At 43.1% G+C, this 26,409-nt stretch overlaps 1 protein-coding gene across 7 annotated transcripts in view; it reads right to left on the reverse strand.

The window, feature by feature from the left end:
* sash1a (SAM and SH3 domain containing 1a) overlaps nucleotides 1-26,409 on the reverse strand; it is a 261,100-nt gene that overhangs the window by 111,327 nt on the left and 123,364 nt on the right. Inside the window, exon 1 of one of the 7 annotated variants that reach the window (XM_033648958.2) lies at nucleotides 598-749. The exons of the other annotated variants lie outside the window; for them this stretch is intronic. The gene's annotated coding sequence lies outside the window, so the exon portion shown is untranslated. Of the gene's footprint in view, nucleotides 1-597; nucleotides 750-26,409 lie in introns of those variants that run through there. 7 annotated transcript variants of the gene reach the window in all.

The following is a 26,409-nucleotide window of genomic DNA, read 5'->3' on the forward strand; positions in this document are numbered from 1 at the left end:
GCTGGCTTATTTACTCGGGGTCTTGGCCAGGCGTGAGGCCATTGTTCTCGTTCGGCAAGCGGAGGAGGGAATCAATAAGAACCTGAGAGAGTGATGACAAACAGTGATGCGGCGTCTCTACTTCACCTTCTTTCTGTTTGTCTCTCAGTCCATCTTGGCTAAACTCTCCACATTTACACTGTCCAGCTAATCATTACATTTGATTGACACACACGTGTGCGCTAGAGGGAAGCAGACAGGTAATCGCAGAGAGTTACTACAGAGGTTGTGCACAATGGCAAACACATGTACACTACACCCACCCACAGAGCATGTGTATTAAGTTAATAGGGTGAGTCAGCAAAAATGGGAGTCAGTCAGAAACAAGAGAACTGGAAAGACTCTCACTACCAGAGCATTTCTCTCGCCAACTTCCTCTGAACAAAACTTTCTCTTCGTTCTTTCCATATCACTCCAACTCGTTTCAATATTTCACAATGCACACATCACCTTATCGGACTTTGAAACACTAGGCAAACTCTCTGACAGGGCAAACAAATGAATGAGACAGTTCTTCCCCCCTGACAAAAAGCCCAAAATTAAAATGTCAGTACTCACCGCGAGGCAGCTCAAGTATTTTCCCAGTCGATCCTTTTTTCTGCCGAGCTAACACAGACTAACTCTTTGAGAATGGCAGCAACAAGTAGTGTACAGTGGAGAACAATGCATGTCTGCCGGAGCACAGAGAAGCGTAAGCAGCGGAGGCACACAGAAGTCCAGTCATCAGGCTGCTGCTCACATGGGACGGGGAAGAGGAGGGGAGAAGGAGGGAGGCAGGGAGGAAGGGTTAGCTATAGGATAGTCTACAGTAACTGCAGGGGGAGGGATCTCTCATCTTTCGCTCCACATGTCTTTGCTCTTTTTTTTCCTCCCCCCCTTTTCTCTTCCAAAAATGTTTCAGCGAGTCTCGCATTTCTTGCTTGTTTCAAAACGGACTTGGTCTGGCCTTCCTCTCTCGGTCCCCTCCCCTTTCCCTTTGCTATCTTGCTTGTCTTTTGTTCTCCCTGTCTCTCTCACACACTAACACACCCATCTCGTCTCTGTGTCATTTCTATTATTAGGCTTGGAGTAGGTGTCCTCCTTTAATAAGGTCAAGAATGTGGTACTTCACCTAGACACACCTGAGTAGTGCAGAGGTGCTATAATAAGACACTACAGACATGTTTACTCACACATACATAGTGACCCAGCTGGTGGGACAGTCTCCCATTGGCCCATTTGTCAGTAATGGTCATACATGCAATCATAGAAACAGGGCAGAAAATTACAGGGCTACTCAGGTTTTGGATCCGTCTCTCTCTCTCTCCCTTTCTGATGTCACTCCTTTTTTTTTTTTCCTGCCCTTTTCGCTCAAAAGGCCCTAATTCACAAGTGGCCCAGATACCACACTGTACTGGGGGAAAAAGGAAGGAAAGCAAAAAGAGAGTCAGAGAAAAAAGAAACCTGATACAGCTAAAAGCAACAATTATTTGAATGAGTCACTCAGCAGTGAGGTTTGGGTTGTTTTTTTCTATGTTAATTCGAGAGAGGGAGAGAGCGACCAAAGAAGAAGAAGAAGAAGAGAGGGGGGGGAATCATCCCATTTTGGAAAGCTGCACCTCCTGAGGACTCCCTGAGGTCGTGGGAGAGGAGGAAGGAGAAATGGAAAAAATAAAAAGAAAGTAAAGAAAGCAGTAGGGGGAATGGAGGGGCAGAGGAGGACAGACATAGGCTTGGATGGGGACCAGAGGAACTTCTTCCCCTCATCCCAAATCCACCCTCCAGGACACGGCTGACCGAGTCAGCCTTTGCTGACAGAACCAAATAACAGAGGGTACACCGCTCTTCCAGACCCGAGGGTGACAGTGAGCAGACGCTGACACACTGGCAAATAGGAAACAGATCGGGGACGTGCAAAGCGCACAACCTAGTAACTCAAAACACTATGGGGACACAACTGGAGCTGATGTGCAACTCCTAAGAAATTAAACTGAAAGACACAGAGATACCATGAGACCGCAACAGCTCCAATTGGTCCGACTGGGCTGCTTGTGTTTTCTTCTAGTTTCCAGTGCTGGTGGAGTCTGCTGACAGACAAGACAGCATGAGGCAAGTTGGAGAAATGCTCAGTATAATGGCCTCATTTTCAGGATATGTTATGATGTAGCAGAGCTATTTCCAAGGCAAATATTCACAGTGCTACAACTGTTCTCACCAAGTGTAGGAAATGAGTAAAAATCTGATTGCTCAGGTCTTTTTCCTGAACGGACAAATTAGCATTTTGCAAAGCAGCCAGCCATTTCCAGTGCATACTGCTATTCCTTCGTATCATAAAGTGAATTGGCATTGACTAAACGCTGGATTTCGAAGACTTCGGTGTGAGACCGGGCTCTCCTGAGACCCTGTGTCCTCATGAGGACATCACATTTTGGGTCTGCTGCACCTTATACTTCATTCTGCTTAACTTAGACCTGTTGTCCTTGTTTGTGGACACTTTTTTTGTGCCATCTAGTGGTAGTAAGAGCACAATACACCAATCCATGTAAAAGCAAGATGGCAGCCATCTCTGCCAAGTCAGTCTGCAGCCGATCCCGTCACGAACATGGACAAGGTCGAAAACCTGATCAGATTTATGATTTATTAAATCATAAATTGTAGTTTGTTATGTCTATAACAGTAACAAGACACTGTTAATTAGGAAGTACTTTTCTGAAGACGATGGGACTTTATTATCGTTGACAATGTTTAGTTTTCTATATTTATCAGGTCCTACTGATTCCAAAGAGCTGAGATACATTTAAAAAAAAGCATACCAAACAAAAGTTCAGGTCTCAGGAGGATCGAAGGAATGCATCACATTAATCACAGTGCTGAAATCCCACACAGAGCTATGAGTGCTGTGGGAATCTACAGCAGGGAAACTTATCTTGTGTCAAATTACATTTCCCTATCAGTTTGTGTTTCCCCTTACCTTTACCTTTACCTGAACCCAACCTCAGGCCTAATCACTACCAGCATTCAGAGGCACTTAAAGGAATACTTCATCATCCAACTGACCATGTGTCAATTGAATGCATGATGAAAACTGAACGAAGAATCCAAAACCAGAAAATTCTTGATGAATTGAAGTCATAGGGGTCTTCGTTCAAGAGCAAAACTTTAACAACACATCAGTTAACAAACTCTCACACAACTTGTGCAGTATAATCGAGGTCTATCCAAGGTCAATACAGCTGTATGCTCAGAACTTACCAAACAAATGCTTTCTAAAAGGAGCTAAAAGTGAAACTTATCAATGCTCTCTTTAAAGCCAGAGTCCATTGACAAAAATGGCAATTTTACCTCGCTGAACGCAGGAGCTGCTGGTCTACCACTATCTTGATCAATTAGTTTATTGGTATTATTGTGTGACTTTAATCCATCAAAACTAACCCTTTGAAACACCAAAGTCACACAATAACACAAACAAAAAGATTGAGGCAGCAGTAGACCTGCAGCTCCTGTGTCCAGGGAGGTAAAATTGCCATTTTTGTCAATGGAGTCTGGCTCTGAAGAGAGCATAGATCCATTTCTCTTTTAGTTTAGTTCCCTGTCGGGGACAGAGCTGTCTGTTTAGAAAGTTCTGAGCATACCCTGGAAAAATTTGACTTGGATTATACTGCATGAGTTTGTAAACTGATGTTTTGATATGGTTTTGCAACCTGGACCCCTATGACTTTAATTCATCAAGGATTTTCTCAGTTTTTAGATTCTTCGTTCACTGTGGAGGGGTGTGATAACAACATTTTCTGCACAAATTTAAGGTAACACTGGGTGATCAATTGATATATAAATGGCCATTTAGGGGGTGAAGTAACCCGTTAATTTTTACCAAGTCACAGGCACTCTTCAGGAAACACCGTTGTGCTGAAAAAAAACAGCACCCAAACTTGATGGAAATGCATAAATTCTACTTCAACCTGTGGAAAGTGCAGATTTTTACTTGATTGATGAAGCTGAATATAAAGTAGCTCAACTGTAAGATGCTGTTCAGGCTTTGTGCAGCATTCAGTGCAGCTCCATGTGCCGTGCAGTGAAATGAGACTTCGTCCAAACAGCATGAATACAGTGATAGCAGTCCAGCAACACTCTGGCCAACCTGTATATTTCTCGCATAAACTAATATTACAGCTGACCTGCATCCTGTTTAGACCTGCCGTCACAACATTTAGAGAAGGAAACATAGAGCGAAGGTTCGTGTAAACACGCGGCGGAGGAAACATAAAAAAAAACACCAGAAGAGACTCTCAAAGATGTCCAGCGTGCCCAAAATATTTAAACAGGCGGCGTACAGGCGTGTATACACATACTGATGAGGGAACACTGAGAAAATGTGGTCAACATTCTTTGTCCAAGTGGCTGGACGGCTGGATAGTCAAATATTTTTTATGCTTTCCGAGCCACTACACAAGGCCAATTCGGATACTTTCTATTAAGCCATCTGGTTGGATTAGTCACTTGTAATCATGTTTGACTCTTAGTATCACACCCGCCTTTATCACTGCTGCTGAAACCCTCCAGCGTTTTCATGTCAACTCTTGTATAAACAAGGAGATTTTTCTTTGAATCCTGACAAACTACAAGGCTGAACACACACAGCACAGGCGTGCATGGCAACACATTATCAAAAGTGAGCTATACGTGCACATGCACTCCAAACAGACACACACACAAAAGCAGACACATAAAATGTTTATTACAGCCATCTATGCAGCGAGGAGGCTGCTGTCGGGCAGGTCCAGGAACATCAAAGAGTCCATGTATTGTGCTGTTGCTGGAGGCTGATGTACTACACTGTTGCTGAGTAGGCACTGTCAGCATGAATGTGCAGGTCACCTCTGTTCAGAGTGAATGTGCAAGCTGCAGTAGTATTTCTGTTTTATGGGATGTGTGGTTTATGATTTCCTCTCGAAATTGATTAAAAAAAGACAAGCACGATGTAAAACACAAAGCGACTCAAAGCATGACTCGTAAGTGTGTTCAGCAATTGTCATTTCATGAGAAGCCCTTCTTAAGGCTGCTTATGTTAGATAAACACAGCTACTTCAACAATTTCAGAACTTCCAGAGTATTGTTTTCTATCATTGCCTCATTGCCGCGTTGTTTTTGCATAATTCGGCTTTTAAACTGCAAATTACATTGTTTGTAAATTATGATTTATTGGTCTGCATCTGGCTCTAGGTCTCTATTTCTCTCTACGTCTCACACACACACGCAGCCACACACAGGGAAAAAAAAACCCTCATCAAAACCCTCAGAATCAATTAGCAGAATGTAAATAGGCCATTCAATTACTTTAAGCACCAAGCACCGTCCTTGTTCCTCCTGAGGCAAACAATCAACCAGCAGACACAAATTAACACGGAACAAGAGTACTTGTCTAAAGTCTGATCACCCACTAGCAATAGAGGACAGCACCAGAGAGGGAGAGGGAGAGTGTGTGTGTGAGTGTTTGAGCATGAGAGTGTGTGTCCTGAGTTTGTGTGTGTCCAAAAAAAATCCATCTGGGTTTGTTAAAGGGATTATTTCGATTTTTATTTGAAGTGGGGTTGTATGAGGTACTTAGCCATAGTCAGTGTGTTACCTACAGCAGATGGTGGTCGGCACGCCTCCAGTTTGGAAAAGCAGGCAGGAGTAACACTGTGAAGACTAAGCAATATACAGCTGTGGATAGTTAGCAGCAAAAAGACATGTCACCTACATATTAAGTGCTAGGTATCCTGGGTACATCTGTTTTTGACGTTCTGGGACGCCATGTTAAATTACACCTATTACATGCAGTGTCTTCTCAAAATACACATCCGTTTTCACAGGAAATGTACAGTTTCTGCTCATTAGATGTATTAAGTCTTTTTCAAAATAAACTTAGAACATCGGTACAGCACTGCTAGTTTACATTTATTCCATTACCCAACAAACACACGTGGTTAGGTCTAGAAAAAAACCCATCATGGTTTGGCTCAACATTCATGCCAAAGGCGAACGTCAAACCCCTGGGTAAAAGTGTGGTGTTGTTGGACAACACAACCCCTCACGCCCACCAGATTGGGACTTTCCAGGGGTCTCATTTATAAAAACTGCGTATGCACAAAACAAGGCCTAAAAGAGGCTGCGCCACCTCACACGCAAAAGTTGTGACCGACAAAAGCAGACTGGATGGGAGAAACTTTGACCCATGCTTACCAACACAGATAGTGAGGTGGAGGCCTGATTGTAGATTTTGTTGAATATTTTTTGGCACACACCATCTTTGCCTTTTGTCTGAACGTACATTCTTACCTTGGATCCTACGTCCTGTTTTATAAATGAGACCCCAGGTTCTTAAATTACGCTCCTGTCTGGCAGCGTTTCAAACTGATGCTGTCTGCTGGTGTTAATAACTGACGCCGCCTGATCATGTAATATAGCGCCATGAAGGGATGCCTTTTTGTCTTTATCTGACGTGAAAATCAATGACCAAATGGCGGTATTTGATGACTTCAGAATGAGAGCGGGTTGTACCGTCAGACAGCCCATTTCTTTGGCACTGCAGTTTCCCATTCAGTCTCCCTCTGCAAAAGCTATTCTGTATACTCTGGTTCATTAAAGCATCCTTTTGTTGCCTCCATAAACTGGTAAAAGTCTGACTCAAACAGTTAATCTGCAGCCTAATAAAGTGTGCAGCACAGTTGCACTTATAGGTAGAAATAAGGAAATTCCATGGTTAAGAAAATGAGCAGCCAAAGGGGAGGTCTGTCTGACAGCAATGTAAAGGGGTGAAAATAACCTCAATACAGGGTACACTTAAACAGATATTGACTTTTTGAGGTGTGTCTATTTTAGGTGGCTAAAAGACGTTTTGCTGCTGCCCCCCTGCTTCTGTGGCGGTGCTCCTGCCTGCTTCTCCAAACTGTGAGTGCCCCGGCTGGCATGAACTTAAGGTAAAACCCTGACTATGGATAAACGGTTTGGTGCAGCTTCTGCTGTGATATGGGCGCTGAGCCAGAAGGCGAAGCTTTCAATCTACTGGTCCATGTATGGCCCAACCCTCACCTATAGTCATGAGCTCTGGGTAGTGACACAAAGCATGAGATGTAAACGTCCGAAATGAGTTTCCTCTGTGGGGTGGCTGGGCTCAGCCTTAGAGATAGGTTAAGGAGCTCGGACATCCGGAGGGAGTAGAGTTGCTGCTAGTTCGCCGCAGGGGTCAGTTGAGGTGGTTCTGGCATCTGATCAGGATGCCTCCTGTGCGCCTCCCTTTGGAGGTGTTCAAGGTACGTCCCACTGGTAGGAGGCCCCGGGGCAGACCCAGAACACACTGGAGGAATTACATATCCCATCTGGTCTGGGAACGCCTTGGGGTCCCCCAGGAGGAGCTGGAAAGTGTTGTTGGGGAGAGGGGTGCTTTGCTTGGCCTGCTGTGCTTGCGACCCAGCCCTGGATAAGCGGATGAAAATGGATGGATGGATAAGTCACTTCAAAAGATCCAATCTATCCCTTTAATGTCGCTGAAAATGTCAGGAGAAATAGGTAAACTGGGATAACTGGGCTGCACTACAGAGGCAGACTACAGAGGAAAGGTATTAAAATGCATTACATATCTGTATATTCCTATAGAATACCTCAGTTTCAAAAAACAAAAAAAATCCTTAATATTCCCCCTCCTCTCAAAGCAAGGCGACAGGCCAGCCAGCCCAGCTAGCGACCCCAGACTGTTTCAGAATACTGATCACTGCGACTGGATATAACTAGACATACTGTATGTACACACAGCCATGCTCACACACACAAACGCACAGGGACAAGTCTCCCTTCGCCATCTGCTAGCCGAGACTAGGTAATGAGTCTGAACACAGAAAAGAAAGAGAAAGAGAGGAGATAGAGGACGCGGGGAAGCTTCAGAGCTTTTCACAGACAGAATAGGAGAGAATTTCACCAAAATCTTTTCGTGTAAATGCCTTTGCACAGGCACATGCACACCTGCCGGGGTTTTTAAGTGCATCAAAGGATTTTTTGACGGCTCAACCATGCCTGACAAAATTCAAAAGCATTCATGAATTTTAAACAAGTAGCGGGTTAAGGAATTTAGCAGCAACATCACATTTTAAGCAATTTATATGCAAATGTGTAACAAGTGGCAGCACACAGAAGGACTGGAGAAGAATTAGCCCTCGCTCATTTACTTAACTGACCTACTACTCTAATACACACTCCCATTAATGAGCTACCAACCTCCACCTACACACACACACATACAAACCAACTGTGCTTACAAAACACTCCATGTCACTGCTTTTCATACATTTCATTTTTTCTGCCTGGTCTCAGAGGTAATCTCCTTGACCCCTCTGAAGGATTTGTAGCATTCTGCCACTAGATGGCAGTAAACATCTGGTCTTACCTACACACACACACACACACACACACACACACACACACACAGACACTATACTGGTAGGCATGCCAGAACGGGGAGTGAACGTGATGAAAGACCACAGCAGAAAGCAGACAACCAGACTCAACCGCAGAGCACGTAGGACTGAGGGTTAGAGACAAACAGTCCAGGGCTTTTCCCTCACACACTATCACTACACACCGCAATGTAAAAGTTTACAGCTCCACAGGCAGAGCCGACATACATATAGCCATAAAAGCAGAGGTTATTTTTTGCCTATCAAGGCCAGTAGATCAGACCGGCAGCTGCGGGGAAGTGCTCTTGTTCTCTTTGAGTGGCACCGGCAAGCTTGGCTGTAAAATGAAATGAACAACCACTCTGTATTCCATATTAGTATCGGTGCTGCAGGCTATGAGGGGGCTGCTTGTGTGTTGATGGAGAGAGACAGGCGAGCTGGAGGAAGCAGAACTCCATTAGATTTAGCCCAGAGGGTCGAGGAGCCACGACGCCCGGGCCCCGCCACATCAAGCTGCATGGAACTCTCCTCTGTCACAAAGAGCGGACGCTCGCAGCATTGTGACTGTGGCAGGGGGTCAAGTCGCTTGTGAGACGAGTGTAAAGTCAACCAGTGTGGACTGATGTTATTATTTACTTCAGTTTCTGCTTCATGAAACCTGGTACAGACATTCATGTCCCCGTCAGGATGAACTGTAACAACTCTGCTGATTGTTAAATACAGCGCCATTTATCAGGTCAACATTTTAATTTGTGCGTTAATACTAATGTTCCCATCAGTCCTCAGCTGTGATTGGTGCTAATTAGGAAATATTGGCATGTTAACACTCTAAACTAAGATGGAGAGCAGGGTGAACATTACACCTGCTAAACATTAATATGTTGTATTAGCATTAGTCGGGTTTCCATCCAAACGTAGAGAAAATAAGCACTGGTTGGTGCTCCATTCATTATACCACTGCAGAAGAAGAGGACGCAATCAGATGTAATTCAAAGAGTGCCAGTCAAACCTTAAACAAAGGAAAGATAAATAATAAAGGATGTATATGGATGTATAATAACAGAGCACATGGGACGATAGAAACAGAGAGTTCTGAACAACTAATATTACAGCTCTGTGCTCTTGAAACAGCGCTGTGTACAGAAATAAAACATGTTAAGTGTACTTTTGGCAGAGGGAAACTGTGCGGACCAAAAGAGAGATGGATAGGAAGCTCTACTTTGAGAAAATGTAGTGCCAAAGAAAAGAGCTGCCGATGGTACAACCTGTTCTCATTCGGAAGTCGTCAACTACCGCCGCTTGGTCATTGATTTCCATGTCAAACGCAGATGAAAAGGCATCCTTTCGTGGCGGCATGTTACATCATTTATCTGCTGAATTTGTTTGCTGCCTTTTATTGTTAGACCAACGTTTCCATCTCCATCAATTTGGGCTGCAATGGCATGAGACTTGGTGAAATAGGCTCATATTTGAGCAGCAAATTATAACATGTTCAGTTGCAGTGTCCCTCTCTCTTTGGAAACATCTGAGCTAAGCTTGAGTGACCAAACTGCATCCAGCTGGCACATTAGTCAGTCACGGGGTAACCAGGAAACAAAAATCTTAAAATGCCCCTAAAAACTAACCATCCATTTAATTGCGGACACCAAAACCATGAATTCCACACTATTAACTGCGTTGAGGGTTTGCATGGACGCACTGTGCCTGTTCACAACTTTGGATCCAATGGGTTTGGATCCATTGCCCGACCTCAAAGTTCCTTTTCCCTCCAACAGTGAGTCAGGCCTCTGTTTGACCACTAACCCTATTTCCGATAGAACAAGCGTTGCATACTGAAGCGATACCACCAGCTCTCACCCAACAGAAGCAGATGATTCTGGGGCAGTAAATCACTAGAATCTTTCATTCCTGTGTACTCTTTGTTATAAATCTTCATTGTCCTCATCCTCCTCCTTTCTCCTTTTGTCTCACTCCACCTCACAGCTGAAATCACAGGTTTGGGGCCAAGCGGCCCAGTCCAGAGTAGCAGAAATCCACAGAGAGAGCCGATGATTGCCTGTGATTACAGTCTGTATCCTCCTCTCCTTCCGACCATCTCCTCTGGGCTCATCTGGCCAGGTCTGGCTAAGGCAACGCTCTCCACACTCAGATCATTAACTGGAGAGAGCTGGAGTGAGGGAAAGCTCACCGGGGGAGGCGCTGACACGTTTCCTTCACCTTGACATTGCCTGGAGGTTACAGCATTCATTCCGCAGTAAAGTGCGGCTCTGGGAAGTGAGTCTCATGTGAATCAAGGGTTTCTGAAACATAAAAGGTCTCCGTGTGAGGGAGTCTTACTCCCTCGGCTCTGGCTGTTCAACGTGCTCTGAACTGCTGGAATGTGTGTCAATGAAAGACGTGTGAGAGACTAACTGTGTGTGTGTGAGACAGACAGGGAGGCTGTGACTCTGTGGATTAATGTGCGTTTGTCGATACGTGCGGATGAATGAGCGTGGTCAGTCTACAGAAAAGGTTCACTTCAGTATTGACAGCAAACACAAATACTCACACCAGGCTGAGCCGTATTTCATGTCCTGACACAGCTGAGTGTCTGATCAATCAGTCATAGTGGATTTAGCCATGCACCGTGTCCGTCTTCGCACATTACCCAACGACACTGACTGCTTGTCTGTCAGCTGATCACCAAGATCAAACACTGACAGGTTGAAGTCTTTAAAATTCACTTCCCACTGAAAGCCATACACCACAACATGTCCAAACTGCTCCTTTGACTTGGACAGTAAGAACCTCAGATGCTTTTTCTTTCCATGTAGATTGTAAAACAGGGATGTCAACGGTTTATCTGCAGCTAATCGGTTAATCACCACAAAATATTTTTGACTGGTTACGCATGTCAGTCTCTTTTGCTACTCTTCAATTTACTGCACTGTGCACCAACGAGGTCTGGTAGGAGCTAGGTATGAGCACCTCTTATTCAGCGCTTACCACTAGTAAAGCCAACCTGACCCAACAGCAATGCTGCGCTAACATTGTGCCCACCCTCTGGTGTCCCGAGGCCGCCCCCATGTGGAAGCAGCTCAATTTTGAGCCGAAAATCCCCTTTAGCATTGTTAACTATATTAGCACCATTAGCAGTGTCAGCACGGCTAGTAGTGCTAACATAGCTAACAATGCTAAAGGGGTTTTGCGGCTAAAAAGGAAGCTGCTTTCTCACCAGGTCAATGTGTGGGGAGACTGGAGGGGTGGGCATAATGTTTTCACAGTCACCAGTGGTAATCGCCAAATGAGAAGCCCCACTAGCTAGCTCCCACTTGGCATGGGTGGTGCGCAGTGCAGAGAAGCCAAGCTAACGTTAGCTAACCAGTGAGTTAGCGACCTGACGGTTGGCAGTGGGCCCTATGTTTCCACATGTTTACGTGGCTAACCAGCTCTCTGTCAGCAGACCCAACAAAAGAATAGGTAAAAGGCAAGACATTCGCATCACAAAACATTAAAATTTCATTATCTCTACATGGATAGGGCTTTAACATGTGGCGCTAAAGCTCACTGAGTCAGTGGAGTGCCAGACTAAAAGGAAAGGCCTCTTGTATTTATCATCATCATGCTTTTTTTTTTTTACCAGCTAGATACTGGTTGATGGGTGTCAGGCTATCAAAAGCAAAATTAACCAAAACTGACATCCCTGCTGTAAAAGATAAAAGCACTTAAAGACTGAGTAAGGTAATGCTAGGTGGAAAACACAATATTGGATATATGAGCCTGCCAGGTGTGATTTGCCGGTAACCTGTACCCTCGCTCGACAGTTGTTTTCACCGCGTGTCAGTCAAACTATGGAGGAATGATCGACAGCTGCCTGTGGCTCTTGTAAATGTGTCTGCTGCATTAACCCTGCACTGAGACGAGCCTGTGATCCCACCGCCTCTCTCCTTCTCTCCACCAGTCCCTCCCTCCCTCCCCTCGAGGCTGTTTAGGTAGGGTAATACTGAGCTGCAATCGAGAGTGGCTGGTCCTGACGTGCGCTTTACCTCTGCTCTCTGAGGATTGGAGCCCGGCCAGCCGTGTGTAATTAAAAGAGCATAAAGACAGATCAAGCTCTCTGCCGCTCTTTTTATTCAAGAATGCCTCCAGGCTGAACCCACCCCATGTCCTGCTCTGTCAAGCTCCGGGGAGCTCATTTATTAACATGTTCAATACCTTTATCCTTGATTTTGATGAGAATGAGGATGCAATGAGGAATTTTAGAGGCTAGCACATGACAGAAAAAAAGATAATGATAAATAAATGCAAACCATGGGAATGATGATTTGAAAAGCAGATATATGAATTTATGTTTCAAAAACCAGAAAGATAGAAACACATAGGGCTGTCTGCTAATAGTCGACCCAACGTTAGTTGACCAGAAAGGTTGCTCCTTGCGATTGGTCAGACTGCTGTATGGGCGGGGAACTTGATAACATAGAGACCGCTACTGCGCAGACTCTGGCTCCAAATTAAGTCACCAGAGCAAGATGGCAGTGGCCCTATCCGGAATATTTTAGCTTCGTTTCTGTACATACAAGCATCATATAGCTGTTACAGTGCTTGTTAAGGTTGCTTAGCACCTCAGACGCAACTTGCCACCAAGCTCTTGAAAGCTACCACAAAAAAGCCACAAGAGTAGCGCCCAGCACCCGACTCTATGTTTTCCAGGCAGTTAAAGACGTGGCATGTGTACGGCCCCTAATTTCCAGGGCTGGTACCTGCAGTTATTCCACAGGCTAGTTAATAACATGTCGGGCAGGAAATCCAAAGTGTGGGATCATTTTGAGAAGGTGAAGGACGAACCCAAGGTGATATGTAAACTCATCTTCATTGGATGACTACAAACATGACGTATCATCTGAAACATGTAAGTAGCTACATGCCCATTAGCCACTTAGCACAATCATTACTGCTTTGCAGACAGCGTCATTAACAGGCGGCTCGCTCAGTGTGTGACGTGCACTTGTAGATAAAATATAGGCCTATATTAATGAAGGTTCATTAGTACGGTTTTGTATTTCTCTGTAATGTAGCACAGTGTTAACAATGTTACTGATACTGTTCTTTCTCACACCTTCAACTCAAACCATTGTGTTGCCCCGCCCAAAATATATCATTTATTAACTAAATTAATATCGTAAACATGCAGGCGACTAGTCGACTAATGGCCCTAAATGACGACTATTGGTCGACTAGGAAAATTCTTAGTCGGGGGCGGCCCTAGAAACACGATAGAGCAAATATAGGGATTTTATCAAACAACCTTTGAGAAGCGGTTCTTTTTTTTTCTTTCTAGTACGGCCCTTTATGTTGCATAAGGACGAAGGAATCCCTGCCACAAGTGCACTGAGCTGTAGAAGGTTAAAGTGAGTCAGGTCAGTCTTTCTCTCTTTTAGCTGTTTGCTCTCCATCATATTGACCTATTGTTTCTACACAGGCTGGACAAAATCCAGAGTCTGCACATCATCACTCAATTTCTCACCTCACCTCTGCCTGTTTCCTGCCTCTAGAACAAGGACACGGCTCAAAATTATATGGTTGTGGTCCATCAAATGTGTATGAGTTCTTTGTGAAAACACACTGATGTCAAAAAAGGCAATGGGATACATCTTAATTACTGTTCTACTTGACATTGTGACAACTACATTTTCCCAATCTGAGGCGGGTGTGTAAAACTGCTTTGTAAAAATTAATTTGCTGCATATATCTTTTTTTTTTTATTCCCGAGGGTTGCCAACTTAAAAATTGCTCTTTCACTGTTAAATGCTGAGCAGCACTCTGATGAATAGACGATGCTGTCATCGCACATACAGTGTGAGCGCCAACTCTCGCAAAGATGGGGCGCATGCATCTTGGCACGCCGCACGACTCCCTTTGCCAGTCAGTGAATCTGTTCTAATCTTTGCTTGCCTCTGTCTCAAATTAGTAATTCAGTTTCTCTCTGTGAGAACGGCGGAGGCATGCTGTGTTATCCGCTGAAGAGTATTCATATCAGACCAATAAAACGAGAGTTCAAAAATTCAATTCTCACCTCCTCTGACTGGCTGCTTTCTTGTCACAAATCTGATTATTTACACCCACGGTGAGCAAGGCACACCGACGTCAAAGTGATCAACGCTTCTCGACAGCTGCTGGAGGAAATAAGGGAGGCGCAGGAGCTCAAACTGCTGAGGAGCGAAGACATAAAGAAAGAGGTAGGAGGTAAGATGCAGTTCAGCTTGGAATGAGTGCTGACTTTGGTTGTAACATTCCTCTACGATGTTGGCAGTGGTATACATGAACTATCTATACCCTCAAGGCTTTCCCAGCGAGGGGAGTTCACAGACTGAGAGAAAAAATAGTGTATTAAATAACTAGGGGTAGACCACAGTTAATGATGTGTTGTATATTTTGCAGACACTGTGATTGTACATTGGTAAAGTCTCGGGTCTGGAAGGTATGGTGGTTTAGGCTGCAGTGGAACGTGGAGATGATGGTTGTTGGGGTCTATTCTGGGGTGACTGGCATTTTGTTTTCTGTCAATGGACTGTGACACAACTGATGGATAACACTACCAGGAAAAGACTCCAAAGGTTCCTGGAAAACTCTAGAGAGCCTTGTTTTGTATGGTTTGGGGTAATATAATAAATCATAGTTGTAATAAATGCAGCAGTTTATATGAATGGGAGTCATCCTCTGATTCTCATATTAAGTCGTTGAGTTGATAGCGGCTTCTAAAAACAGCTTTTCCTCAAAGAAGCCTTCAGGAGATAAATAAGAATTTATTAAATGGCTGTTTATTTCATGAGCCGCTAATGGGTTTGCATTTTTAAAAACCAAATCGAAGGATATCAACCCAAGGATGTGTAATCAATGTATATTTATGAGCGTAATGCGATAGCCATTTAAAATAATCAATATTTACCGCCTTACTGATAACCAAGCCTGCTTGTTTATGGCAGCTAAGCCATGCCCTTGAGGCTCGACTGGGAGGTTTGTGTCCTCATACATCACTGCACACGCACAGACTCGCGCATATGCACCCTTACACACCTACACACACTGAGTGTGATAGCCCCCACCAGGTCAGAGACCCCATTACCGCGACAGGTTCCAATCTTGTCCAATTCTGGCCAGCGTGGGCCCACAGACAAAGCCCTGGCATGGGGTTATACTCACAAAACAGCAGAATATAAAAATTACAGGAGTGCAGAGAGAAGATGGGAAAAAAATGGGGAGAGATTTGAGATTTATGAGTGTGAAGAGGGTGTGCTCGCAGTGTGGGATATTACAGACCTAGCGTGTGCTGGCAGGATGGAATTATTGAGTATCATCTTTATTTACCCACACCTACACACACACAGACAGGCTGAGGTGCAGGCTCCTGCACTCTTTGGAGGGGGAGCATATTTTTACATGTGACAAAATGGGACTGTTCTCCAGAGAAAAAGGACAGCACTGGTTGTTTGGTCAGACGGACCAACACTTGGTTCACATTCAGCATCAAAGCATAAAGCAGTCACTGTTGGTTTCTTTCATAAAACAGATAGTTACAGTCCTTGATTATGATTGGCTGAGCCATGTTCAAAGCCATCGTAAAAACCCCTATAAACACACAGCTGTGACCGCATTGCAATTTCAGTATTACTGCGCCAATTGGTCACCTACTGTCATCTGGAACACAGAGCTAAAGACAGAAACTGCCAGCTAAAGGCCGAATTGTTTATCATCCACCAGGACCAGAACGATCAGAAGCCGGGGCAGATTATCAGACACAAACTTCATTGTTGTTTAGCCGCATTTTGTGTTTTTTGTTTGCTTCTCTTAGTGATCAGCGTGCATTGTTTTGTCGTTTTGTATCTGTTCGTAGTCGTTTTTGTGTCTCTTTTAGGTAATTTTGTGTCACTCTGTGTTTGTTTTTCCCCTTTTTGTAATTATTTTATGTCTCTTTGAGGTAATTTTCTGTCTTTGTTAGTCATTGTCTTTTTGTGGTTGTTTTGGCCCATTTTATAGTTCCATTGCATCTCTTTGTGGTCACTTTGAATCTCATCCTGGTCAGTGCCTGTTCATTTGAGTGACATTTTGCAGGTTAGGGCCAGGGGGCCCACCTAGCACAAAGGCCCATTTCCACCGCAGGAAGTTCCGGAACCTTTACAGGGGCTAAACAAGTCCCTGCCTCGGAGTAGGTACTCAGAACGGCCCCGAAAAACTCCTGGGTGGGGCTCGGGGTTTACTTGGTGCTGACTGGATATACTCAAGGCGGGATGTGACGTTAACAGAAAGCGACAAAATAGCCGGCATTTACCCGGTCAAAATGGTCGCGCAACGATTATGTCACATCCAGAGCCAGGTAACTTTACAGGAACCTTCCTCCTAGAGGGGGCCCTCTCAGTGGAGACATGGCGGTTGAGAGGGCCAAGCGAGAGGATGTTCCTGTAAAGTTCCTGCCCCCCAAATAGTACCAGGAACTTCAGTCGAAACGGGCCTTTAGTCTCCCGGGCCTGTGCCCAGTAGGCCTGTTGAGTAAACCTTCCATGGTCAGAAGTACCTTATGCAACGTTGTCATTCAATAACTGCACAAAAAAATACAACTGTGTCGGCAAAAGACACAAAGAGAGCCCATGTGGATTTGTTTAAGCAGCCAGGGAACCCACTACATCCTGGCCTTTCACTGGAGGAATATCTGTCACTGCTGCTGCCCAATCTGCCCAACCAAAGGCCTTTTATCTCCACCCAAAGGGAATGAAGTAGCCCAACGACCTCTCTCCGGAAAGTTAATAATTTAGCTTTAGCTAGCTTGCATGTATTATTTTAATGGCATTTTGATTGGCATTGATGGAAATGCAACACCTGGGTAAACGTGCTAACTTTAGCCCGCTAACCATGCAATGACGCACCACCACAAAATACTGTCCATCACCATCCAAGCCGCACACAAACATCGAGCAAAATTAGTCTGCAATGAGTCTGAAAGACAGACTAAATAAATATGAGAAACATATAATGGACTATCCACTGTAAAGTCTTCACAGGCCTCCATGCTGCTTTCTACTGTTTACTAACCTGTTTTCTGGCCTGTCTGTGATGTCAAACGTGACACACCAACAAAAAAAAATCAGCACACAGAAAGGCATACTGATCCGCTTCAAAGTGGTGTGCACAACTCTGGTCCACTGGCAAAGGGAAAGCAGTCTATAGCTTGTTCTTAGTGGGTTTACCAGTGTTTAAAAAAAAACGCATACATGTGCTAGTTTTGGTGCAAATGGGGCATAATATAATATCGCTGGCATGTGACAACAGCTAGGGTAAAGTGAGTATAACAGTTGGCAGAAGCAGAACATGACAGCAATCCTTTTCTAACCTTAACCATTGTTGCCTTAGCCAAAGAGTGTCAGATCAGAAAGCGTTCATGAGCTTCCCTTTGAAAAGCACAGACAAATGACCCACTTTGTCGTGAAGGACTTGTTGGCTAAAAAAACTGCATTGTAATAGTCTAATTACACACACCCCTCAGGCCATGGAAGGGCTTGGATCTCTGCTGTCAGCGAGCCGCCGTGTGAAATATGGACACCTATCTTGAGCTCCTCTCCTCTCCCACTCCATCTCAGTTCCCCTTGGCTGCCTTTAATTACAGATAGAGGGATAATAGAAGAGCAGAAGGCCGACCTGCCAGGTAAAAGGGGAAACAGGAGAGACCAGTGGTGGTCACAGGAGCCGGCAGAGCTCTTGGATTAGGAATCACATTTTCCTGGTGAACCTGTACGGGCAATGCGGGCACATACCCCTCCTCCCCCGCACAGACACATCGGGCAAAAAATGATTGATTGCCGTGTCGTTACGTGAGATGGAAGCAGGCTGGAGGCCCGAGGGCTGCGCACATCGCCTGAGCTGGAGATGGTTTACCGACAGGGTGAACAATGGGATTCTGTCAGCGCTGACACCCTTATTCAAAAAGAATGAGACATAACAGGTGAGCAGTTGAAATAATTATTAGGCAGTGTAACCCGCTCCCCTTTCATGTTAAGCCCTGTATTATTTCAGTGTGGTCTTTTCCTGTGGTTTTTCAAGGTTAATTGATGAGAAATAATGGATGGTGGAGCTGGGGTTTTGCGGTGCTTGTTGGCGGGATGTTTCGTAACCAGCCCTGCAGCAACCCAGTGGCCCAGAAATTCCATTTAATAAAGATTAGCTCTCTTTCTCCGAGACCTCATTCTCCTTCTTAATTAAAAGATGAAGATAAAAAATTGGTGGGCTGCAAGTATCAGAAAATATCCCCGGGACTTCTTACACAAAACACAGCTCATCGCCCACATGAAAGGCTGCGACTAATGCATATTTAATGCCAATGGGAAACAGCTTAGATCAGTTCCTTTACTGAGCGCACTGGAAAAACTGAAAATACCGTTACTATAACCCTCTGCTCCTTGGGCTGTGTGACTGTGTGCAGTACGGCGTGTGGAAGTAGGTATATAGCATGCGTGTGGGTGTATACCTGTGTGTGTGCATATGGGAGTGTGTGTTTGCATGTCTGCAGGGGGTCGGGTGGGCTTCACTAAGCATGATTGCACAGCGGGACTTAGTTTCTGTGTAAAGGAGAGTAACACAGTGGGGAAACACACACACACATCTCCATATATTACAACACTATGGGACCATTGTCCCAGCTCCATGTGATAGAGTTCTTCTACTGCATCAAAGAGTGCAGCCATCTTTACTGTCCACACTCACTGAAAGGTTACACTCTGCTTTGTTAAACTAAGTACCTAATAAAACCCAGAGGTGATATTACAATTTTCCTTTTAAACTAAAATAGAAATGAACATACAGAACTGTAAAAATGTTACTTTATTCACTTAAGACTGCAGTTTCGGAGCAGCAGTATGTGTCTGAAAAATAGATCGATCTCTCTCACTCTAATGGTCATTGAACAGACAGACACCCTTAACTGGATTTCAAAGAACTGCATAAAAACTGTTGGCTCCTCCAACTGATTCTCACTCCCAACTTGTCAAATACTGTCGCTTGGTCAGTGGCCCTTGGCGTCAGGTGCCAACGCATCAAGGCACTCTTTAGTGTCTGTATGTGACGCAACCTGCCGTATCATTATCTGACACTCTGCCAGAGTATCATAAAGAGCAGAAAATCCATGAAGGATGGGTGTAAAGGATGGTGGCTGGGTCAAACAAACACAGGACTTTTACCTAGGAGACTACTGTTCGTGTCCTGTGCGAAACAAAAAATTCAACAATGACTTATTTTAACAACATGATGTTGTACTCAAACCATGATTGAACCAACAAGGTAGAGAACAGGAAGAGGTATGCAGTGTGACTCGGGCATGAGGAAGCAAACCTAAAAACCCATGTCTGAAGTTTATTTTGAAACTAGACTATGCATTTTACAAGCACAAACTGTACATTTCCTGTAAATACGAAAGCTTATGTTGAAAGGAAACATGGCATGTCACAAGCAGAATTTGACACGTCCCCTAAGCAACGCTAGAGGGCTACCTATAGCTTCATTGTCTGACATGAAGAGCCACTGACCAAGCGTCTTTATTTGACAAGTTGGCGGTAAGAATGCAAGTCAACCACAACACTCTTCACTCATCAGAAAATATCATGTCTGACATTATACATTGCTACTGTATGTCAACAGCAACGTTGCTGGTTGGTACAAATTGGCAAAGCTTCTTGGGTACTCAGGAATAACTGCTGATACTTAGCAACAAAGATCAAGGTTCTGAATAGAATAGAGTCCAACAATTTCACAATCAGGCAGTTTGTGTAGTTGCCTTGATTTTCTCTATTGGAAAGGCAAGAGAAAAATGTACACACACACACACACACACACACACACACACACACACACACACACATCATCATCATCATCATGCTTCACAAGGCCTTCACTTTTGGTTTTCTCTATGCTTTAATTCACCAATTGTACAAACTATGTAAGGCACTGCAATCACATGTATTTGTACACAACATATTTATCTGCTGTTTTTCAAAGGGCTTTATATTTTGCTGCTGAATTGCTGAAGAAATATGAACCTTTATCTATCTTCCTTTTTCTTTCTCTCCCTTCGCTCCTCTGCTCTCGATTTTTGCAAGAAGCACTGCCAAGTTTCTTCCTGCTCTTACTCCAAATTTGTATTCTGCTTCTGCTCCTTTTCTTTACAAGTCCATCCTCCTTTTCTCTGTCCTTTCATCTCTCGTCTTCTCTGAGTCCTTATGTATAGGTTGCTATGACAATCTTCACTAAAATATGAGGCGTGGGTATGTGAGATGACTGGAGCTTAAATACGTAATGTGTCTCACATTTCATTTGGCATCACACTAAATCCCTGAGAATGTGACAGCCTATTGCATTTATTAAATATCATTCAAAAAACATGAGATTACACACAAATGGCTCGTGTTTGTCTTGATCTATACATCTCTCTTTAACCAGCTTGTTCTGTAGATGTTCCTAGTTATTTATCATAACACCATAATTACTTTAATGGTCAGTGTAGGGCTGGAGCCATCCTGGCATCAACCCAGTCACCAGACAAAAAAAAGATCACACTGAATGTTTGTGCAAACCACAGATATGTTGCATTTGTCTATTATTTTGCAGCAGATATGTGCTGTGATGACGGTTGTTATGTTTAGGCACAAAAACACACTAGTTATAGGTAGGAGCCAGTCATGTTTTGGCTTGAAACACCCACATTTGGTGACAAAAGCAGGGACGGGTCAGTGAAATACCCCCAGGTCAGTGGCTCAAACACCGCTGGGAAACAGCGTGGTATGACAATGAATAACACTCATGTTCGGTGGCTTAAACAACCTAGGTCTGCTTCTTAAATGCCATTGGGAGATGCCATGAGGTGTTGGTGAAAAACACTCAGGTCAGGGGCTAGAGCGCCGCTGGGAAACAGCGCAATAAGTTAATGAAAAAACTGAAACTCCACCAGGAAACACTGCAATGTTTCAGTGAAATATCCTAAGGTTCAGTTCTAAAATGACGTTGGGAAGTTATGTGTCAGTGTCAGTGAAAAACATCCGGGTTGGTGGCTCAAACACAGCTGAGGAACAGCACAATATCTCAATGAAAATCACCCATGCTCAGTGGCTAAAACTCCGCCGGGAAACACTGCGATGTTTCAGTACAAAAAAAAATAGGTTCAGTTTTCAGATGCTGCTGGGAAATGCCACGATGTGTTGGTGAAAAACACCCCACGCCGTTGGATGTTTTCATTTGTCTATGAAAACCCCCCGTGTTTGATGGCTAAAACTCCACTGGGTAACACTGCCATATTTCAGTCAAAAAAAAAAAGCAACTAGGTTTGGTTCTTGAATACCGTGATGTGTTGGCGATAAACACCCGAGTCAGTGGTTAAAACTCCGCTGGGAAATGCTGTGATGTGTTGGTGAAAAAGCCCCAGGACAGTGGCTCACACGCCGCTAGGAAACAGTGCAATGAAAAAACGCCCATGTTCAGCATCTAAAATTCTAGTGGGAAACACTGCGATGTTTCGGTTTAAAAAAAAACAACAAAAAAACACCCTAGGTTCGGTTCTAAAATACCGTTGGGAAATGCCGTGATGTGTTGGTGAAAAAACACCAAGGGCGGTAACTCAAACACTGCTGGGAAACAACGCAGTGTGTCAATGAAGAACACCCATGTTCAGTGGAAAAACTCTGCTGGGAAACACTGCAGTGTTTCATTGAAAAAAAACTAGGTTCGGTTTTCAAACACTGTTGGGAAATGCTGCGATAAGTCACACTCACACTCACAGGCCATTCATGAAACTGTGCACTGGATTCACACTAACAGAGTGCTGACTGGAACCATCCACAGAGACAAAGGTTAGACATAGGTGACTTTATTTTCCTAGTGGAGTACATAAATCACTGGGGGGCAGGAGGAGCTGTGGAGCATGACCAACGGAAGCACTAACACGCATAAAGAAAACGAGCACACCTTGCCACTTGGTACCCTGGGAAGCAGATATGTAAAGATGCTTACTGTGATATTCAGAAATAGGCCTGAATGCAGCATCTGTGCTCCACAAAACTGATTAGAGACAAACAAGTTCTCGCAGATTTATGCTGTACGCATTTGGAATTTCGTGAATATGTCATGCATCCAAACCAAACAGAGGAAGATGGTGACACAAATTCCAGTTTTCATAGTCAGTAAGACTGAAAACTCCGAGAGACTAAAACAACAGTGTCATCATCAGAATCCTTCCCCTTTCCCTCTGGATTCAGACTGCTCTCTGTTTGTATGAGGTGACAGTACTAATTACTGAGCCGTAGTGCCAACCAGCACATGTTCTGTAGGTTTAATGTAGCCCAGCAGGATGGTGAGTACAGGAAGCAGATGGATGCTCGCTATAGACATTCAAGGTCATGGTGCACCAGCAGCGGAGCTCCTCCAGCAGGTGGCTCTCCTCTCTCCTGGGGCAGCTAGCAATAAAACACGGAAGAACATCTGGTTTTCCAGTGTCAGTGTGTATGTGAGGAAGTGACACGCAACACACAGATACACACAGCTGTATTTTCGGGATCAGATTTCCACTCTCCCAGAGTGACTCTCAAGCCCCGTCCAGCTCCCCCCGAGAGAGCAACTAACTTCATTTTAGATGCATCAAGCGGAGCAAATAAAGACGATGAAAGTGCTGCACAAACAGGCCGCCACTTCATTTGATTAAGAGCGAGGAAACAAACCAGGACTCTGCTCCAGTGTTTGGTGGCAGCAGGCTTTGGCTTGTTGAACTTTGTTGAATGCAAATCAGAGGGGCTGGAGGACTCTCTGCGCGGCTCCCCAGAGCTGGAGAGCTGTTGGGAAAACTCCAAAAAGGGCAGACATGCATGACATCTTTTGTACAGACAGAGTATGTGCACATACACGTAGTAACCTCCACACATAAGTCATGGCACAAAGATACCAGAAAACCTGAAATAGCTCCATCTCTTCAAAAAATGAAACGCTAATCCATCCCTCACACCACCAGACCAGAATAGACAGTCTCACATACAATACATGTGCGCTCACTAGAGGCATGGAGGATTATACTGAGACCCAATTCCCTCCTCAAATCCCACTAACTCCATGTTAATTATTCAAAAATAGAAACTCGTTAACACAGTAAATATTATGACCTAATTTCAGCGAGATTGGGATTTGGAATGATTGGAAGTGTGTACATGTGTGTGCACATCCATGTGAGGTCTTACATGTGAAAGGGGGAAAATTGTTTTAGCGGTTTACGCTGCAAAACCATTCCGCTGCTATCAGTCTGTTCGGCTTAATGCCTGAAACGCTGTCTTTGAACGGAAAAGGTCAGTGATTTGGATTCATTCAGACGCCCTAAAACCGCGGTTAACGACGCCCAGTAACATTTCAAACAGGCAACATCAGAGCAAATGTTTGTTCAGATGTGTAATGTGTGGGCAACATGCACCGGAGACTGACAGAGATTGACAGAGCAGCACAATGTGTGTGTGTGTGTGTGCACAGGCAGGTCTGAGAGTGTGTGCATGAGCTGGCAGGCAGTGGGTGTGTGAGTGTGTGTGCAGTAATGAGAGCGTAGGCAGTAATGAGAGGCTGTGTGGAGCTGGTTCCAAAGCAGAGCCATGCTGGGTACACTGTATTGATCAGCTCCACCACTGGGAGGACTGGAGCTAGATAATGATGACTATCTGTGATCTTTCATTCTCGCCCTCTGTGTCTCTGTGCCTCGTTTCTGTCTGTCTGCCTGTCTGTCTGTCTCTCGCTTTAAAAAAAAAAAAAATCAGAATCACATTAAATAGCCAAGTTGTCACACTCCCAGTCCCTCTTATGTCCTCAATCCTTTCCAGTCCCTCTGTACCAGATGTTATGTGTGTCTTTGTGTGTTGGGGAGACATTCAGTAATGGGGATTTTGATACATACTTATGTGTAAAATATCTCAGTGGAGAGGGCTGTATTTTTCTGTTTGATTTCTTTGTAAATAATGTCTTGTATGTGGTACCCAGCAGCAGCAGCAGCAGCAGCAGCACAGTTGTTGTGGCCCTTACAAAGTGCTGATGCATAGTCTCAGTTCTCAAAAGGCTCATGTCTTCAAAGCACCAGACAGCTTTTATGTCAGCATCAGCCAGACTACTGCAAGTCCCTTTTTTGTCTCATAAGCAGCCAGCAATTTCTGAAACAGCACAGCAGTTTTTTAAAAAATGTTTTGTCTCCTTCTCAGACACACTTCATGTACACAAAAGTATTATACTCATAAACACCTTTAACTCAAACCAGGAGCATGTTAGGAAACAAAAGAGTGGGAACATATGAGTGTCTTGACTTTAAAATAGAAACAGAATGTCTAAAAAGAAGATATAATCTTGACAAAATGCAGTAAGCACACTTCCACTCTTCCAAAGAAACCCAGATAGATTATTATCTACAATATAACCAGCTGCACCTCTATCACCTGAATAGCGCTCCTTTCATGTGGCTCGTTGCCACAGCAGGGGTGAAACAGTTCATTTCAGCACTTTACTACAGAGTACAGCCCCCAGATATGGCCTCTAAATAACACTGCAATATCTTAAGCTGTGTTATCATACTCTGTATCTTGATATTTGTAATCTCCTCTAAACCGCTGTCGACTACTAAAATACTAAACAGGTAAATACAGAATTGTTACATTAAGGGTAAAGACAGTTTTGTTATAATACAGTTAAATAAACTATATTTACAATAAAGTGAAATAAGGTATTAAAATAAAGTTTAATAAGGTATTGCTCAAAATAAAGTTAAATAAAGTACTGTCAAAATAAGGTTAAATGAATTACTGTTTTAATAAAGTTAAATAAAGTACTGTTAAAACAAAGTTAAACAAAGTATTGTTATATTAAGAATAAATAAATTACTGTTTTAATAAAGTATTGCTCAAAAAAGGTGTTAAAGAAATCACTGTAATTATAAAGTACTGTTATAATAAAGATTAAAAAAAGTACTTTTATAATAAGGTTAAATAAAGTACTATTATAATAAAGGTAAACAAAGTACTGTTATAATAAAGATAAAAAAGTACTTTTATAATAAGGCTAAATAAAGTACTGTTATAATAGAGGTAAACAAAGTACTGTTATAATAAGGTTAAATAAAGTACTGTTAAAATAAAGGTAAACAAAGTACTGTTATAATAAAGTTAAAGTACTGTTATAATAAAGATAAAAAAGTACTTTTATAATAAGGCTAAATAAAGTACTGTTATAATAAGGTTAAATAAAGTACTGTTATAATAAGGTAAACAAAGTACTGTTATAATAAGGTTAAATAAAGTACTGTTATAATAAGGTAAACAAAGTACTGTTATAATAAGGTTAAATAAAGTACTGTTACAATAAAGGTAAACAAAGTACTGTTATAATAAAGGTAAACAAAGTACTGTTATAATAAGGTTAAATAAAGTACTGTTAGAATAAGGTTAAATAAAGTACTGTTATAATAAGGTTAAATAATATACTGTTTTAATAAAGTTAAACAAAGTACAGTTAAATTATGATTAAATTAATTATTGTTTAAATAAAGTACTGTTATAATCAAAATAAAGTACTGTTATAATGAAGTTAAAGAAAGTACTGTTGTAATAAAGATAAATAAAGCTGTTATAATAAAGTTAAATAAAGTACTGTTACAATAGAGTTGAATTAAGTACCGTTATAATGAAGATAAACAAAGTACTGTGATATAAAGTCAAAAAAAAGTACTGTTATTATGCAGTTAAATAAGGTACTATTACAATAGAGTTAAATAAAGTACTGTTATAATGTAGTTTAATAAAGTACAGATAAAAGCAGAATTACTGGTGCTTTTATTCTGAAACACCCAGCTCCTCGCAGGGAGTAACTGTTGATGTTTTTGTTGTGAACTTGAGGCTTTCGGTCAACAGTTAGCTGTTAGCAGTTAGCAGAAACTTAAACCTTG

The sequence above is a fragment of the Epinephelus lanceolatus genome, chromosome 13, assembly GCF_041903045.1.
Source record: "Epinephelus lanceolatus isolate andai-2023 chromosome 13, ASM4190304v1, whole genome shotgun sequence".
Classification (NCBI taxonomy): domain Eukaryota; kingdom Metazoa; phylum Chordata; class Actinopteri; order Perciformes; family Serranidae; genus Epinephelus; species Epinephelus lanceolatus.